Source organism: Amblyomma maculatum, chromosome 6, assembly GCF_055883805.1.
Source record: "Amblyomma maculatum isolate TAMU_Amacu chromosome 6, ASM5588380v1, whole genome shotgun sequence".
Classification (NCBI taxonomy): Eukaryota; Metazoa; Arthropoda; class Arachnida; order Ixodida; family Ixodidae; genus Amblyomma; species Amblyomma maculatum.
The window spans coordinates 27,078,396-27,098,757 of NC_139349.1; the positions used below are offsets into that span (position 1 = coordinate 27,078,396).

General features: G+C 42.8%; 1 long non-coding RNA gene across 1 annotated transcript in view; it reads right to left on the reverse strand.

Moving 5' to 3' along the window:
• Nucleotides 1–20,362, reverse strand: part of LOC146185297 (uncharacterized) — a 601,519-nt gene that overhangs the window by 497,788 nt on the left and 83,369 nt on the right. Inside the window, exon 2 of the long non-coding RNA XR_014708281.1 lies at nt 17,941–17,994. This is a non-coding gene — a long non-coding RNA (uncharacterized LOC146185297). The remainder of the gene's footprint in view (nt 1–17,940; nt 17,995–20,362) is intronic.

A 20,362-nucleotide genomic window follows, 5' to 3' on the forward strand; every position in this document is an offset into this window, starting at 1 on the left:
TCCTAGAGATAATAAACGAAGTTGACCTGGTCGACCTGTTACATTAGTTCTGACCTGCATATTTCTTTGTGGACGGGCACTGCAGGGAACGCACGAAGGTCGCATTGAAGGGCGCTCCTCTGAGGTGGCATTTGGTTGTATATGGAAAAAAAAGCCTTAACTGGAGGAGCTTAAGTGTGACCTGTCTTTTGTATTTTATTTCCGTCCAGCGGAAGTTCTTTCTTTCTTCAGATGCACTTAAAATGCTTTTTGGCTGACGTTGCGACCATGTGAAATGCATCCCAACCCTTCCAAATCATGACATGTCACCTGCCAGACCACCTGACAACTCGGATAAGAAAGCGTTAGCATGTGAGTGGCCTAGACCGAAGCGATTGATGAATATGTTGTGTCACTTCATTAAATCACATGACCTTTCTCGAAAAATTAGGGAATATATCTTGACACAGGACGGTACCAGCTTCATGGAATGCGGTAATTACGAGATTGCATTAAAAGCGGAGGACACTTCTGTTCGACAAAAAATAGCAATTCTCCCTTTTTTAGGCGCCATCTGTTCAATATGTTCCAGTGTCCTGTGTTCGCGTACCCCCATCAAATACTGAACAAATGAAGGCCATCCTGCAACTTCGATGCGCGCCGCGTAGGGACACCATCGCAGCCAGTAAGCAAAGGATGGAGTTTATAACCTCGTTATGCCAGCGTACAACGAGCCCCCAAGAGTTATGCGACGCGGATGGCGGCAATAAAGCTGTCATGCTGCGAACGGTTCACGTGTAGTCGTATGGTTGCTTCGTTTCTTAATTTCACAAAACGAAACTTCTTTTTCAGTTCTCCCGCGCAAGTTTACTGTTGAAAGCAATATCCATTGCCTCACTCTCTTAAAGGTGGAAAGAGGAACACGCATAAAAGACAAAATAAAAGACAAAATAGCCGAAATACAAGGAATGGGGACAGAAAAGAAAACGAACGCGTAGGGATTATAGCAAATCATCTTAACCCTATCGTTTGTTTCATGAACGTAACTGTGTAGTGCCGTAAAGTATAGGTATCAGAGCGCTGCGGTTTTCTTCGGCGTTTTTAAGTTTTCAAACTTTCTATGCTTTAATAGGTTCGAGGTATTTATTTCCTAGTTTAAAAGCGCGAATAATAAATTTAGTATTAGAAACAACGCTAGCTAGAGGAAAAAAAATGACATGTTTACTAACGCTTTCGTGTGCAGTGAAAAATATCGCAACATAAAGAGTGCTACTTTTGCCTTCAGAAAGAAACCAGTTAAAAAGAAAACAGTGCGTAACAATTAATGGGTTCAAGCTCTTCCCATAAGTTGGAAGCCCTCAGCTATGGTACATGTCCTGCCGCTCATTTGACCTTCGCTACCTCTTGACACTTCCCTCGTAAAAGTTATGGGCACCTTTATTTATTTCCTTATTTATTCAACATCAAAGTGCAGCTCACTTCCAGATACATGTCTGACATTAGCGTTTTCGTTTTCTTCCGTGTCTGGCCATTATAAGTGCAGCCATTATTAGACGGGGTGAGAGTAAGAAAAGAAATAGGGCAATTAAAAACGCGCCATAATTAAAACACCCATGCTCAGTCGTAAGCTGCAGTAATTAAACACCTTCTGCTACTGTTTGCTTTTTGTTTTATGACGTACGCTGGTAGATAGCCTTGTTTCCAGTTCATTCTGATTCTCGTAGCACCGTTACGAATTTACTGAGTGTTGCACCGAAACATTTAATTTCAAGAAAAAAAAACTTTTTTCTCCATTAATTTGTGGCAGCGCCGTAAGCGCATCTAACACATATTTAATCCAGATACTTTCAAATTTCCCTTTTCTTTCTGATATTTGTTTTAAGCTAGGTGGGTCGGTGTTCGCGGAGGAAGCGTACCATGTGCAGCTGCATGTCCTGCACTAGGCTGAGTGCACGCTTCCCCGCTTGGCTGGCGTTATTGCGGAGGAGAGTGCCTGTGGTTGCGTTACAAACTGGCGCCGCGCACGTACGCTCGCGAGCATGCCACAGTAGCGCGTCGAGGGATGCATGTTAAGTGACCTAGGGCCTTAAAGGTCAGAAAACATACAACTAATGTTGAAAGCACGCTTTTTCAGCAGCCTATGGGAGGTATAAGTTACAACTAGTGGTGCACTGTATAGTATCAATCAGAATAATGCAATATTAACACGTTTTCGGACTTCTTCAATGTTATAACCGGCCCCTAGATGTTTAACTTGCGCGTGGACCCTGTTCTGAGGATCTCAGTCGGCGCGGAGGTCTCCTTGGCAACACTCTGCTACGACTCAACCTCTGTAACACGTGCGAATGGCTCCCGAATGAAGGCGCTGGCAAAACTTGCGGGACATTCCCAGTTACAGAATACACAAGCTTAGCTTGATATACATGGGAACAGCTTTCTGTGGCCGTGCAGCGAAAGCTACGCGAATGGTGCTTTCCTCACAGTTTTACTATAATATGTAGTTGAAACATAGCTGACCTTACCGTTCCAGCTCAGGATTTACACTGAATTACTAATTTTGAATCGCCCAACAATGCACAAATGTGCGCGTGTACTCCAGTGAATGCCTGCGCGAACGTAAATTAGCCCCTCATCAATGCCAGCAACGTGTACATTGTGAAAAACAAGAGCATCGCGAAAGCCTACACGAACTGGCTGCCCTGTACCCAGCGCACCGATCGGTATGCGAATTATATATTGTGCTAAACTTAAAATGCTCAATCATAGCTCATTAGTATTGTAGCGTAATTTTGATGTAATAGAACAAAAATATTTCCAGAAAGGTGTAATGTTCCTCAGCACGATGCGGCACATTTCTACAGGGACTATACTCTAATGCACAATGCGTTGATGCATGTCGGCTCTGTAGATTTGGCTGCATACCCGCAGTACGCTTTCCAGGAGTATAGTGTATAATATTTTCATCTCGACGCACAGTGGGCGCCAGAGTCCTCCACGATGCCCAGATAGGTGCCTTGGCTGCTTCTCGTTGTGGTGTAAATGCAAGAATGTCCATAACCGTTACATATTACATCTCTCTGTCCGGTGTCCATTAGTTCACATCAAACGGAAAATGTTTATTTGCATATGAGTCATATCAATCACACATGCGTACAGAAGGGACTTGAAAAATACCCGTAAGTATTAAGACCAAAGCAAAGAATAAACGTGTCGTAGCAAATATTTTTACCGATAGGTTATTACTGCAGTTACAGATGGCGCGCATCCTATGAGGCCATTTAAGATGCCATTGCTGCGCGACTGATAGACATACCAAACCAAGGGGCCGTTTAGGATTTCTGCTGGGTTTAAAGGAGTTTAACGGCCCAGAGCGCCTCAGTCTATGAGAGACACCGCAGTGGAGGGCTCCAGAAATAATTGTCACCTAGTATATTTTCGCATGCACTAACATCGCACAGTGCGCTGGTGGTTTGTTTGTTTGTTTTTTCGCTTACATCAAAAAAGGGCCGCCGAAACCAGGATTTGACGCACAGGTTTGAGTTCGGAAATCAACCATGCTAGACTACTAGGCCTCCGAAGCCGATGACTTCATAAGAGAAGTTATGATCGCATATATTATGTTTATAACTTTCTTTCCACTAGAGGCGTAACTTTGCATTTACTCTAGAATTATCACGCAGTGTACACGCCACCTTGTGACTTCTTTGTTGCATGTTTCTCTCATTTAGCCCTCCGAGCTCATTTTCTCTGCGACCATGTGTGGAAGGTGAAGTTCTCGTAAAAGGCTTCCTTTTATCTTCACTTAATGAATTCCTTTACTGCTTAGCGGCAGTCCGTCCGCCTCACGACTGAAGGGTCAAATGTTATATTCCACCACCGTATACCGCATTGTTTCGTTTAGACCAATTTTTTTACTTTTTACTCAAAGAAAATATTTGGCAATGATATTTGGCCAAAGTTAGGACCTGCTAATGCGATAGGAACACTACAAAGACCAGCGGGAGTCTAAGGGAGCTTTGACTCATGCTACGTTACTACCCGTCTGCGGTAGTACTGAATGGCCCATCGTTGCCAAGTCACCTCACAGCTTCATTACTGTCTGCATCAATCAGAAAATTTTGACCTTCGACGGTGGCAAGGTTTTGGTGGACAGAAAGATTAATGCTGCCCACATATCCCTCCTTCTCAATGGCGCCCATTATCACTGCACGCGCTGATCGCGAGGAGAGATTTAAGGAAAACATGTCAAACGATTTCATTGGTAATATTCAATAAACAACCCCCCCCCCCCCCCCCCCCCCCCCCACCTCATCTCGCCCTCAACATGCCTACTAATAGGAAAGCGGTTAAAGAATAAAAGCGTCGCAGCCAGTGTGTCCGCCCAAATGACTGCCGCCAAAAAAGAGATAATCCTAATAAGCAGTTGTCATATGCAGTGTATGTCATATGCAAAGATATGAAAGTGACGCAGAGGACACTTTCTAGCTTCACAGTTACCTTGACATTATGCGAAAGTAAACCGAATATCATTGATAAAAACTAATTTAATATACCACAAGCCAGAAGAATCTAGGTAAATAATTAACAAAAATTAGCAAGAGGCATCGTAGGAGAGAGGATTTTAAACCTTTAGAAATGCACATCGTCATAATTGAAGCGACCAAACGAACATTTCAGCTTTTCATACTTTTGGAATGCAAAGACCTTGTGACGAGTTCTGTGATCCTTTTTTGCGTGAATGGGAAGCCTCCTACGCAAATGACCTGGCCCGCGATCATGCAGTCTTAGTGTTCGCGTTTCTGACATCGACTGTGATAGCAGCGTGACCGGATGGCTCTTTGAGAATTAAAAAATCTAAACAAAGATTGACAGACATTTAAGTTCGACACTTAAAGGTATGGTGCAACCGCTCCAATGGCGCACCAACCTAAGACACCACCCATGCAATCACAAGACACGAGGAAAGAGAGACACGGCCAGCGGACCGCCGCACGCATGAGAACATCGCCGCCACCTATGCTATTCGATGCGTGCTGGGACTCCGCCGTCGGATCCTGGCGACCCGTGTGTCGAAAGCTTTTTGGGCCAGGCTTCATCCGTTCATCATCGAAGCGGTAAGCGATTACCACCTTTCTCTTCATTCTCCACCCACCAATCGCTTCCGTCGTTATTCCATCTATTATTTTCAAATTTGACAGTCCTCCCTGTACATGACTAAGGCGATCACTCGGTGGCCAGGGTAGAGTTATGGACGAGGAAGGAGAAACAGTGAGTGGAGTGAGCACGAGTCCTTGCGCTAAGCCGTTTACTATTATTAAAGGTCATCTCATCGTCATCTGTCTCATTTTATTTTCACTGCTTGCCAGCTTTTATTCTGTTTTCGGTACCACGTAGTATCCACGTATTGCTTTAATCGAATGTATGCGGTCTCACGATGTTGTTGGTAGGGATAGTTAAAAGCACTCTCCATATTAATACGTGTTTCTACCATCACCTTTATTAATTACCAGGCATAATTTTATACGAGGTATCCGGAGAACAAGAAATGTGTCTCTTACGGTAGCTGGAGTGGCTGCGTTGGGCTTCCAGCGGGCGTGTGCTCAAACGGCTGTGAGACACGCCAGTTTCCATTAACGGCAAAACGTGCCTTCCCCACAGCACATGTGAGCAGAAAGGAAATTAAGTCGACTCTTCGGGAAATATGCCAATGCTGGACGCGCCCGGTCACAGATAGCTGCGCTGTATGTAACCGCATTATCGATTCGTTATTGGCGCTCCTATGAGTGGCACCGAAGTTGAAAGCCGCCTGGAAGCCATGAGTGGTACTGCATCATCACTTGCCCACAATCGATATGTGCGGCCAAGAGAACTAAGTCAGAGTTATAAACAAAAAGTCTCAAATCCTTGGAATCATTCTTAGGCGTCCATGCACTATACGCGGAAGCAACTGGCTAAGAAGCAACGCAGCGGAAAAATGCCTCCGTTGTTAAAATAGTGGAAGGTCTCCTTTTCTAAACTTTCTGCAATGACTGCGCGCGGTGCAACACCAGCTTTCTTTCTTTTTATACTTTATGTACGGGACAAGTCCTGCGACATCAGTGAGTTCCCGCGAAGTGTTATGTACTCTCGCAATAACTGCTGCGCATCCACGTTTGCAGTGCTGGCTGCACCTTTTGCCAGTTCTATTTGTTTTCTTGATATGTGTGCGTGTATGCTAGACAACATGGGCACACAGCGATCTGCATTTCATGCCTCAAAAGCGGGAGTTGCCTTTCTGGGAAAAAAAGGAGTGCGCGAACGAAGAGGAAGTATAAATACAATAGAACAAACCGTACGCAAGCTTCTTCGCACCCTCTGCCGCCGCTGAGCAGTTGCCTTATGCGGTCGTAGTGGCCACCGCGTTATGCATATTTCATAAGTTCTCAATGCGAGGGGTGCGAGCTGTCCGGACCTAAGCTGGCGAAGCGCGCTCGGCTGGATCAGCGGCTTCGCGATTCCGTTCTACAAGATCAGGGGAAAATTGTAGCTGCCAAGAGAGGAAGTAGCTACACGCATACGCGCTGTGATGTTTGTGTACGCAGTTGAAGCCCTGTACAGCAAGAGTTTCCAGTTTGCTTCGTTTTCTTCGCATTCTTATCATTTTATGCAAACGCTTTCGCAGGAACGGTACGTAAAAACGTTTCCGACTCGCTCGAAACTCGAAATTTTTCGAGGTAGCGGGAGGCGTGCGTATGAAGTTGAGGCAAAAGGAAACGCACAAAACGGAAAGTTAGAATGCATTTGCAGAGATGTGACCACGGTTCGGTGCGGATCATCGCTACGTGACACGTCGTGTCTTCACCACGTGGACGCGTGTTGGCGGTGGGGACCCGAGGCGTTGGTAATTCGCAATATCCTCTGCACACTATGCAGGCGTGGGCGGTCTGCCCATAGCTTTCCAAGCAACTTGCGATTACATGCGCATAAAGCGCTTGGCTTAGAGAACGTGAAATTTGTAGGCTGTAGAAAAACAAGTAAAAACGTTTTGTGAGTAACTATACGCGAAGTTTAACTGTACACAACTTTAAATTCATGCGTGAGGCATTCAACTTTTGATATTCCCTGAACGTTTCACGTGTATATCAACCTTCTCATTTGCCTTAGAAAAAAAGTGAAGTGAAAGTATACTCAGAGTGGCTAGTTAAGATAGCATACAGAGAAAGACTGACATCTTGGTCATATTTCTTTAATTACGCGGTTCTCTATAAATGTTTTCAGTTTCCTAAACATAGAAGGCCCTCTTTCAGTCACCTGCATTGCCGTTTTTGCGGTATAAAAATATATCGGTTCCTATTTGTCTACAGATGTGCGATAAAAATTTGGATATCCCTGGCATCGCTCAAGAAAGCGAAAGAAACCGCCGAGTATTCCCAAACAGTGACACTTATGGTCGGTGATTGATTACAAACAGCACAACGCGTAAATGCTGCCACAAGGGAGCACGTGTTTTACGGTAGGTTGTAGTGGTCAGAACATAATAGATATCCTCCCGTATACAGACTGCAAGCAAATATCTTCATTAAAATAGTGCCTATTCTGTAGATCTTCGCCTCATAGCTAACATTAACATGGAGGTCGGAGCGCTTTTTCGCATGACCCCTGTGCCCTGTGTAGAATGCTTAACCCGGAACGAAGGCTTTGATGGTGACCGCTTTCTGGAAAGTGGTAACTGGCTTACGCTTTCTTTTTCCAAACCTTGGTCAATTGAAACCTGTGGGACCATAGTACTTCAAGCAGACCAAGTGAACTCACAAACTATTTTGACCAAGCGGCAATGTTGCTAAAATGGAAACTGAACTGCGTGTAGAACCGAGTAGGTAGAGCGCCTGCGCAGTGGGACGTGGAAAGCGAGGAGGTAGAATAACAAATCAATGCGGTAAGATATCGAATCGGAGGACAAGTGTTGCGCACCATTGTACGTTGCCATACTCAGCCCAAAATAAACAGTGGGGTCTTAGGAGCTTCCTTACTTTGCCCTGCCGAAACTTTTTGCTCAGCAGCAACTAGGTATAAAATACATAGGCGTCTAAGGAAGCTTACGAAGGGCACACTATTCCTTCATAATGTCCATATTTTTTAATATGCCGATTCTTATCGCGAAATTCGACAGTATGTACAGCTCCTTATAAAACGTCCATTCGATATCTCTCATCGTCAACACTCTGACCCAAATCCCCGAAAACTTCCAACGTGGGCGGTTTCTTCAAGAGGCGACTTTTGCGCCTAAATATTTGTCCAGTAAACGCTACAAACTGAAGATGGAAACATACAGTGGGGAAGTGCAAGCGAATTTGCACGGTGCATACTCCGACTGTGTTGGTCACACTGCAGTCAGTCGTGTAGACAGGCACGTGTGCGAGGCCTGAGGAAAGCATTCTTGTGTTATCGACCATCGCATGGATGAATCTGCGATAAGTGATTATTTTGTCTTCCTTCGTTTTACCTTGACCTCGAGGTCGCAACGTTTTTCTGAACTGCACTCAATATTATTTCAATGTTTTAAATTTGTAACCAGGTAATTTATAAAATGAAAACTTTCCTCTGCCTATAATAATAATAATAATAATAATAATAATAATAATAATAATAATAATAATAATAATAATAATAATAATAATAATAATAATAATAATAATAATAATAATAATAATAATAATAATAATAATAATAATAATCAATCAATCAATCAATTAATCTTTATTTAATGTGCGCAGGAACAACCATGTGGTCTTTGTGCTGCAGCACAAATAAAAAAAAAGGAAACAAAAATGAAAAAGCACAAACATGTTTACACACACAGAGAGAACACAAAAAAAAAATAAATAATACATGAAATGAAACAGACGAAAAGTATCACGGAAAGTAAGCAAACAATGAGTAGCATCACTTATATACACAGTGAGAGAATTTTTTAGCACACCAGGAAATAAAGAAAAAAAAAAGAACGGTAGATAGAAGAGAAAAAAACAACAACAACAAATAACTGACATTGATTATAGTAATATAGAAATATACATAAAATAAACAACCCTTCAAGGCGCAACAAGTGCATGGTACTTAAAACACAGGCTAGAAATACAGAATAATACAATAAAGAAGTAAAATTGAACAAGGGGCAGTAAGATTCGAATATAAAGTTTAAAGTTGAAATATAAGTAAGAAACGGATAAAAAGTAGTTCCCGATACAGACAGCATTGAACAGGAGAAAAAGCAAAAAGTGAAGTAAATACAATTTAAGGCTAGAAAGTGGGAGTTTTAAGTGATAAAGTACTATTTAGAATACAACGCTACGAACATCCAATGTAAATGAACAGAGCGAGTTTTGGAAGATGTCAAGGTGAGGATAAAAAGTGTTAAACAACCACTGCATCCTGTCTAGAGGGGAGTGGGAATGAAGAGGAGAAACCTGAAATGGTCTGAATTCCCTCATGCTCTTTCGCGGAACGCGCAGTAGGATGTACTCTAAGAGCTGAGGGCACATAATGTGGCCATGAAGGAGTTTGTACAGAAATATAATATCAAGTCTGATACGACGGCAGTGAAGGGAAGGAAGATTCAGTTGGGCGCTCCTGGTGGAGCGAGAGGGGGAAGTTGCGCAAGGAAAGCAATAATGAAATATCCGTAAAAATTTTTTTTGTACTCTGTCAACCTTGTCCAAGTTCGATTTGCAAGTGCCATTCCAAACAACCGACGCATACTCCAAGACCGGCAGGCATATGGACAGGTACAGTTTTAGGAACGGAAGTGGAGTGTGGAACTCTCTCGAAAGTCTGCAAACGAATCCGAGTGTGCGCATAGCCCGCTGAGCAATGCGGTTAGTGTGAGAGGAGAAGCTGAGGGTGCGGTCAAAAAGTACACCAAGGTCATTAATTTCATCAACCCTATCCAACAGCACAGAATTCACAGAATAATGGTAGAGAAAGCTATGTGTTTTACGAGTAAAGGACACAACCCTAGTTTTGGAAGAATTGAGGGTAAGTCGATTCATCGCACACCAATCAGAAAAAGCAGATATGTCCGATTGCAACAACACGCAATCTTGAAAAGAATGTATTACCTTGAATATTTTTATATCATCAGCATAAAGAAGAAACGAGGAGTTCTTTATCGCCGAGGAAACATCATTAATAAAAACGGAGAAGAGAAGCGGGCCTAGTACTGAACCTTGAGGAACTCCACTCGTTGCAGGGTAAACGAAAGAAGTCTGTCCATTGACACTGACAAAGCAGAAGCGATCAAGGAGATAGTTGCGTAGGAGGGCTACGAGTGAGACTTCAACGCCAGAGAGTAGAAGTTTTTCAAGAAGTAGTGAGTGAGTAACAACGTCGAAAGCTTTGCTCATATCACAGTACACAGTGTCAACCTGACCCCTCTGAAGGACTGCTGCAGAGGCATACGTCATAAACGTGACTAGGTTGGTAGAAGTAGAACGGCCCGACATGAAGCCATGTTGATTCGGTACTATGATATGTTTGAGATGGAAGGAAAGTACGCTGTGCAAAGCTAATTCGAAAAGCTTAGAGGTTGCACATAGAAGAGAAATCGGACGATAATTGGAAACATCAGATTTGTTTCCAGACTTGAAGACAGGAAACACGCGTGCCATTTTCCACACGCGAGGAAAGGCAGCATTTTTTAAACAGTTATTATATATGGCAGTCAGTACTGGTACGAAGATATAACTGAAGGCTTTTATTATGGCAGCTGGAATGCCATCAGGTCCAGGAGACAAAGATGGTCTCAGACGCTTAAGACTCTCAGTTATCAACTCCTCGTCAAAGAGAATGGAATTAGATAGTGCACCAGAAGGGAGGCAAACGGAATCACAATGTGGATGTTTGTAAACGGAGGAAAAATGTTGTGCAAAACTGTCGGCAACATCCCGAATTTCCGAACCCTGAGAGTCAACTAAGCTGATACTTAAATCTGATTTAATGTAACGCTTGCGAACGTAACGCCAGAACTGACTAGGACGATTTGAGGCATTCCTCTCTAAAGACTCAAGATAGGAGTCGTAGTCCCGCTTGTATAAGCGTTTGCAAAGAGAACGCACACGGCGAAACTCATCTGCCCAATTGTGAAACCCAGGGCGTTTCGCTTTACGATGGGCCCGTTCCTTGAGCTTTAACGCCGTTATTAGTTCCCTTGAAAACCAGGAAGGGAACTTCCTACGCGTAGGAGTATGCAAAGGTATGTACCGACGCATACCATCAAGAACTATTTCTGTAAAGCGACTGACTTGTCCATCTGAATCATTAATGTCATTTAAAAGGGACCAGTCGACGGAAGAGAAGAAATTGAAAAGACCGACATAATCACCACGTGCATACGCGAAACGGGGCGAATTCCCCACCCGATCTGAATTAGTAGAAGGTGAGGCAGAGAGAGCAGTAGTAACTAGAAGCGGAGGGTGAAATTTGTCACAGCGAGTCAGCGGTATGTCTGAACTCGAGACTCGAACACTTTCAAAATTCGATAGACAGATGTCAAGAATATTACCGCAACAGTTTGCAATGAAATAATAATAATAATAATAATAATAATAATAATAATAATAATAATAATAATAATAATAATAATAATAATAATAATAATAATCAATCAATCTTTATTTAATGTGCGCAGGAACAACCATGTGGTCTTTGTGCTGCAGCACAAATAAAAAAAAGAAACAAAAATGAAAAAGCACAAACATGTTTACACACACAGAGAGAACACAAAAAAAGAAATAAATAATACATGAAATGAAACTGAGACGAAAAGTATCACGGAAAGTAAGCAAACAATGAGTAGCATCACTTATATACACAGTGAGAGAATTTTTGAGAACACCAGGAAAAAAAGAAAAAAAAAAAAGAACGGTAGATAGAAGAGAAAAAAAAAAACAACAACAAATAACTGACATTGATTATAGTAATATAGAAATATACATAAAATAAACAACCATTCCAGGCGCAACAAGTGCATGGTACTTAAAACACAGGCTAGAAATACAGAATAATACAATAAAGAAGTAAAATTAAACAAGGGACAGTAAGATTCGAATATAAAGTTTAAAGTTGAAATATAAGTAAGAAACGGATAAAAAGTAGTTCACGATACAGACAGCATTGAACAGGAGAAAAAGCAAAAAGTGAAGTAAATACAATTTAAGGCTAGAAAGTGGGAGTTATATGTGATAAAGTACTATTTAGAATACAACGCTACGAACATCCAATGTAAATGAACAGAGCGAGTTTTGGAAGATGTCAAGGTGAGGACAAAAAGAGTTAAATAACCACTGCATCCTGTCCAGAGGGGAGTGGGAATGAAGAGGAGAAACCCGAAATGGTCTGAATTCCCTCATGCTCTTTCGCGGAACGCGCAGTAGGATGTACTCTAAGAGCTGAGGGCACATAATGTGGCCATGAAGGAGTTTGTACAGAAATATGATATCAAGTCTGATACGACGGCAGTGAAGGGAAGGAAGATTCAGTAATAATAATAATAATAATAATAATTTATTTGTTTCCATGAAAGATGGAGGAGACTGCGTGCAAAAGTCGTTTCAGGGAGAGGCTTGACTAGAGCCCGCAGCGTCCATTACAAGCAAGCAACAATACAAAAGAAAATAGGCATAAAAAACAAATGACTTCACATGAAATATGTGTACAACGTAAGAATAAAGATACGTGCAAATCAAATGAAAAAGCTCTTCAATTATTTAGGAGAATGAGTAAAAATAACTTCACATACGGCTGATATGGAAAGCATACAAATCGAGACCTGAGTTTGAAGCGAATTTAAAAGTATTGACAAAGTGTATGATAGTTTCTGTGTAGAATAAATGGCCCGTAGTGTGACCACCTTCCACGCTTCTGTGTATCTTGTGACGTAAGTATATGTGTTTCGTACAAGGTGAGATAAGTCGCGAAGAAAATTTAAATTCTTCTTTACCGCCTGCTTGAAAGATTTACTCAACTTCTAATGATAAAGGTCAATTACGGGTATTACATTTGCTTTACGAAATAAGTCTGATGTGTGGCCATTGTGAGGGAATTTAAATATTACTCGGGAAATTTGTTTTCTGCAGTGTGTGTATTTTCTCCAAATTAGTACGTGATGTGGGACCCCAAAGTAGCAAACAATATACAGTTGTAAAAAGGAGGGCGTTATAAACAAGTACCTGTGCTCTATATGGTAAGACAGCTCTCAGCTGTATCATGATTGCAACCACAAGCGTTAACGTGCCCCAAAACGATTCTATGTACGTCCAGAAGCATTCACACATTTTGCCTTTTCCTTTTCCACAGCTGTTTTCACATTGTGACAAAAACAATTATTGCGATCGCTTCTAGGTGCCGTTTTTTTTTTTTTTTTTGTTCAAACAACTAGGTATGTCTATAGCTCGAAACAGGAAACGAGCCTCAGTGTCGGCTCGCTAACATTGCCACCGGCAACAATCTGGGGTGAAGTGAGGCTGCAATGAGTGTTATGGATCAGTGCCTTGTGGGGTAACTGCAGGCGCCAGTCCTTAGACACCGGTGTCCAATAGACCAAAAAGGGCAGACAAAAACGCAAATGAAAACAAGCATTAGTTATGTCTCTTCCTTTGGACGCGTTTATAAAATAATGCGATGCTATAAAGGAAAAGTCTAAAGAAAAATCGGATCAAAGTAGACCAAACCATAGAGATACTATAGTCGTCACACCAGGCGGTAGCTAGTGGCTCAGAACAGCTGAACACACAAGCAGTGTTTTATGTTAGCATACCTACTCACTGTTAGCAGTATAATATATGTTAGGGGTGCACCAAATAAAAATATGCAAAATAATTATAGGAAGTTAAGAGAAAGCAAGAGTAAAAGGCAGTTTAAGAAAGCATGAAGCCCACTCGCAAAGATGGACGGCACAGATCCGGGCTACACACCTTTATCGCTTATAGCTAATTCGGACATGCAAGTTTCGCAACATGCGAGAATAAGAACGGTAAACCCAGTACGGCCGGATAATGTGGATTGAAGTCACCGAAAACACATAGACGATCAGGCTAGCACAGCATAGCGCATTTATTCAATTCACCAGCCTTTGCCACCATTTTCAGAGAGTTCTGATTAAGATGCAAGGCCATAACGTGGTAGGCCACCTCCTGTTTTGAAGAGAAGTGAAGGGGAACATTTTTATTCCGTATTTTTGGTCACAAAGCTTATGGGAATTAATAACGGAACTAACATAACGGAAAAACCGTTATACAAAACCTGAGTAAGGCCTGCCCTCTTATAAAAAAAAAAGGCAGATATTCAAAGCATTTGGCAACATTCAAAATATGTCGAAAGACGCAAGATAAAATGAAGATACCATGTACAAAACGGAACGGCTCGCTGCAAAAAATAAAAAGCAATAGATACTGAATCAACAATGCTAAGAGAGTAGCATATCACATAGCTCTTTTACTGCTTCGATCAATTTCTGTTTGCTGTTCCGATATTAAGAAGCAGGTGATAAATATTTATAAGTCGCGGTATTTTGACCGTCAACCTTTGATGTGGTGGCCATAAGTAGTGCCGGACTGTCAGACTGTCAGACATGGAAGTTATGTGCTCCACGCGTATGCAGATATGCAGATATACCCTAGAATTTAATACCTTCACATACAGATGACCAGCAGAAAAGATAATACAGCATGTTCCTCAAAGCTAAAGAAACTCCGTCAATCCTTTTAATGCTGACCTGAAAGCTCAGCGACCTTCGTATCCCCCACTAAAGTTTGATCGTAACGATAAGAAAGGCACATAGACGAAAGCAGACAAAGAAATTGGGCGTCTACAAAACACGTCTCCACGTGCCCCCTTTATGCCGCTGACTGGAAAATTGGCGTGAAAGAACACGTAAATAATTGCCGAATGAGGACGACATAGGTCGAAGAAAGGCAACTGCAAAAAAAAAAAAAAGAATAATGAGCACTAACACACAAACGCCCACACTGCAGCTTATCGAGGCAAATAACGAAAACGAACACGTGTTCAGATCTAGACCACAAGCTCTCTTTCGTTGAGCTTACTCAATGTCGAAGCACTTCAGCGTTACTCATACAGGCTATGATTTAAAAGGACGTGGCTCGAGAACGAGTCGCCTACTCTAGATATTGCTTCGGGGTCCCACCGTCGAGTCCCCGAGGGCACGCTGAGCGTTCACCGAGTTTCTCAACGCGTGAAAAACGATCGCGTGCAGGAATTCAATCATTTGGCCGAGAACTGGATCACAGCCAGATTTTTTGTCGTTTGGACAGAAAAGGCCAGCAACCTATAGAATCAGAACAAGAGGTGAGATGTCGAAAGTCTTGAGTCTTGTTCGCTGGCCGGACTTGGAGGTATATCATGATCGGTTGGCGTGAAGGAATCAAGTAAATCTCCGCATACGGGCCCAGAGAAAAAACACTAAACCCTCGCGATCGTAACAACGTCGGACAATAAATAGGTGTTTGGAGCTGTAGTGAGGCATACCAAGTGTCCTTGACACATAAATTTAATTAAAATAGCATGCAACAAATATTTCATATACATTTGAAACACTATGCACCAGTGCATAATGCTGTAATAAATTCATTGTAAGTTGCACTGATGACGGTTCATTTTAAACCAGCCAAAAGACGAGACACAGGAAAGAAGAGAACAAGACAAGGCTGGACTAACAACTGAATATTCATTGAAGGAAAGAAGACAACAAAGACCCGTTCTGAAATGCGCGCGCACAACCCTTCTTTTCTGTGTCTCGTCTTTTGGCTGGTTTGAAATGATCAGTAACCAGCTCGCCCAGCCGTCAACCTTGTTGCACTGGAGACACTGGTTAAAGCGATATACAAGAGTTGCCATTTTGCGTAATCCGTGAACATACGAATATTCAAGCAGCTTTTTGATCGTGATGACAGGGGCATGCTCATGCAGCTACTTCTAGAGGCGATGTGAAACGCTTCCATCACCTCGTTAGTGTGTTGACGTATGTGACGAAATGAAATTTGTTTTCTGAAGAAATACTTCGGCAATTTCTGCGTTCGCGACCATGCTGAGCTTATATAGGTTATTGTTTTCACGCTCTTTATGGCAAATGTTGGTAGATCCTTGGTGACAGGTGGTCGGCCTTTTGCTCATTTCATCAATGAAAAGAATAGGGCTAAAGACCATCAATCTCCAGCCAAGGACAGCACTAAAAAATATGCAGCTGTCACGGGTATTTACCAATCACCATAAAAAACATGTGGCAAGAAATATGATGCTATACCAGCTCTTTCCGCCCCCTTAATAGTAAAAAAATGTTTTCTCGTATAAAGTACGCTAAAAGAGTTGATCGCGATACCCGGTCCCTCAAAATAAAACAGAGTGAAGTTAGTGCAATGTGAGCCCAGTATTGCGTACGATATTGCCTTCTTGAACACAGGAACGATAGTTCACCTGGAGTAGGTCAACACGGTAGAGATTGAAGAAATTCAACTATCTTTGAGGAACCACGAGTCCTGTTTGGTAACATGCGTCACCACACCAGAGGGGCGAATAAAGCGTATGGTCATGACATCAGCAGGCCCTCGCTACAGCTAATAAAGAAGCAATGGGATATCTACGGATAAGTAAATTTTGTTAATTGATTATAAATGCGCTTTTTTGTTTCAAGTGTCACTGTTACTTTGTATTAAAGCAAAAGCATACTTTCCAATAAGCGAGTTGTCAGAACTGCTCGTTCCGTGTGTCCACTTTCCCCGTGATTGTAAATTTAGCGCCCAGAATTGTGCATCCTAGACAACTACCAAATGGGCAAGATTTTTTTGTCACATTTAACATGCTCACAGGTGCATAAGTGTTTACGAAGGTGCACATACGCATGCGCCAGTCACAAGGTATGAACCATTGCGTTTGTATGTCCGCACAGACTCATTAAGTCGTGTATGTGCAAAAACTGAGAAAAGAGCTTCGCCCCATTCTTTAAAACAAAATTTGAGTTAACACAAAAGCGATAGAAAGCACTCGTCGGCAATGTGTGCCCCAAATGCACCGCAGAATAATGGCAGTCTTGAAGGAAAAGTCGGAGCTGACGTTTTCTTTTTTTTTTTTTTTTAAGCAAAAACGTTATCTCCTATACTTGACGAACCAGCCATCTTACACTTTGATATGTCTGTTTTCACCTGAAAATATTGCTTATGCGCTTAAAATACAGGGACAAAATTAGGGCAGTCTTTGGGGGAGATAGTCATTTCTACTCCCTGGCGGGTTGAAAACGTCCGAAGACAAACACAAGCGGTCATGGTGAGTTCAGGGATAACATAAATGGCCCTGAGTTTCTCAACGTGCAGAGAAACATTAATACACGGCCTCTTTTTACGCTTAGTGTACTCGGTACGGGTGGTTGTCGATGCCGGAAATCAAACGTCTCTCCACATATACACGGCAGCTAAACTCCATATCTACAGCAGAACATCGGGGCATAAAAAGAACATGACCACATGCTACTCCGACTGTCGCCCAGCCACACCGACGGGGTTAATGTAGACCCGAACAACGCTGTTCAGTCGAACCTAACCTCCAATTTCGCAGGGGCGAAAACATGAGCAAATGGCAATGATCCCGATTCGTTTCGTTGGGTTTCTGTGGTTAGTTCTTATCCGTTCTGTTCTTTTCTTATTTCATTGAAGACCTAGACCTCGGGATCACTTTTCTCAGGCCGCGTTAGTCTGTGCAGAAAGAGGACGGGCAGTGCGACGCCGGGAAATGCCGGAAAGTCCTACCCCTTCTTTCCTAGATTCGCGGCGAGGACGCCGGCAATCGCAGTGCCAACGGAAATTGAACAAGCTTGCCGCGCTCTCTCTATGGCTAGTCCTGGGATAGAATGCCCCTTACAAGGAGCTTTCCTTTAATGACCTTTTGTCTGATTAGCTCGTAATCGAGTATACATACATGGTGGCCATCTTTCTCAAGCTCCGCTGCATGGGTCGTGTGTCTGGTGATCATCTGAAAAAAAAAAAAATGTTGCATGGAGGGAGCATGACACATATTGTTCCACGATCCCTTGACTGCTGTGACTAAAGAACAGACTTTTTTCCCCGAAGCTGGAGAGAAATGCCTGTGTGTACCTATAGAACTACAAGTACAGGTATAGAACTGCACTGACCGAGTGGCTACTACAGTCGAATGCTGAAATAAATGTCCTTCGTTGATTTTATCATTCATTTTATTTTATTTTATTTACTGGATACCTGCATCGCCCGTAGGGTGTTACAGCAAGGAGGCTACAAAGGAAACTCTTACTTTATATATCAGTTCAAGGCATGGTAAAACGCATCGTTCATGGGAATAAACCCGTTATTGATGGCAATTCCACTCGTGGAGATTACACTTCAACTAAGGAAAAATGACAAGGCGTCAGACGCTTAGATTTGGGAGGAAGCTAAAGAACGACGGATGGTTGATACAAGTCCAGAATCCTTCCTTGCAGTCTGCGTAATACCCAACAGTTTTGCTTTGATACGCCGCAAATCAAAACATTTTCACCTGAACATTGACAAACTTAGTTTCTACCTGAATCGTCACCGGCGTTACCTTATCTTTCCTTAATATATGATGTACTTACTGCACTAGGGGCACAAAATTCTCTTAACATGTAAGAAAATATAGAAACAAAAAACCAAGTAAAATTAGTTATGGCTGTAAGACGATGAAGCCTTGACGCTCTTCACCGAGCCTACTTTTCTCCAAGCAGACCAACTTTTTTCTCCCTTCGCTATAACGTCGAGAATGTTTAATAATCTTTCAAAGGTATCCAAAGAACTTCAGCCTTTCTGTTTTCAAGAGCTGAAAAAATTGAACGGCTTTTGTGCATTTTTCACAAAAGTATTTGTTAGCCACGTCACATTTTACTGTCTGGTCATCGCCCTTTTTGCAAAACGCATAAGGGAAAGTCACAGAAAATGCATTGGAACCAACTAATTGACAGCAATAAGCGAGCTTCTTCTGCCGCCCACTTCTGAGCCTAAAAGAGAATTGCACGCAATCTAAACGAATTAGTGGAAATAAAAACTGGTTATAAGTAAGCGCCACAAATTTTCAGAATGAAAACTTGTGTTCAAGTCCCACCGTAAAATTCATTTCGCCTTTGCGTCTTTCAGCAATGGGCCAATAGCAGCTCTTGCTCTAGATCGTCTTCCTCCAGGGACCCCCCCTTTTCATATAATCTCATACTCCCTGCTTGAGGGCTTTGAATGCCGTCCCCACAGTGAGTGCATGAATCATATTTGAATGCATACAGTTGCCAATAATTGGCGAATGATCACTGCGGGTGCTCTGGTTTGAACACATAGCGCCAAGAACAACGGCGAAGCCCTTTAGCTCACAGAAAGTGTAACGCATATCCGCCACTTAAAACACCTAAACCCAAAGGCACGCGCCTGGACCAAAAAAACAATCATTCCTATGTTAAAATACAGTTCAGGCGGACACCAGCATTCACTTTCAGATGCACTTCTTCCTTCGGCGATGAAGTTTTCATTGCGTTCCAGGAAACCACAACTTCCGACACGCAACAGAGTAAAAAAAAAACGGCGGAGGCAAGGGGCCACCCGCTCGTTGCGCAACTCAAGAAGCATTCCAAGAGCGCACTATGGCCGCCTCGCGACGACCAGCGGCAGATGTAGGACACAGATGACCCTGTGCTCACCATTGTTGACCGCGGCACGCAAGTGCACGCAAGCGCACGCACGCGCACTCGTGCTGGCCCGCCACAAAGGCCCGTCCCAGGGAACGCCGGCACGCCCTCTGCCCGACGAGCAGCGCCCGCATGCATGCTAGTCCTCGTTTTAAGACGCAGATTACGGACACGAAGGAAACGCGCGCACCGCAACGCCGGACCTCCGTCTTGCGCGTGCACTTTCTCCGCCGACAGTTTCAAAGGTTCGGTACTGCCACAAACTCCCCGGCACTCCTTTTCTGCCTTGCGCAGAGGACACCATGTCCACGGTATCCTGTTACCGAGCATTTCGCTAGCTTTTTATGTAAGTGCACGCAGAGAACAAGTATCAACGCATTGGCAATGAAGCTGGTATCATCACTAGGCAGTGAAAGGCGAAATCAATGAGAGGCTCTTTTACGTGCAGATGTCTTTCAAGAAACATCACAAGGGCTATTTCAGCGAGGAACGAAGCTGAACCATTCGGTTATTTGTGGAACTATTTTCGTGATAGTTTTGATAGAGAGTTGATAAGGAAATGCAAAAAGAAGAAATAGATAACACAGCAGTAACGCAGTGGCTAAGATGCGTCCCACTGTTGAGCGCGACACGAATATGCCAAGTACAAACATGCATTATTTAGGGCCAAGAGGAAAT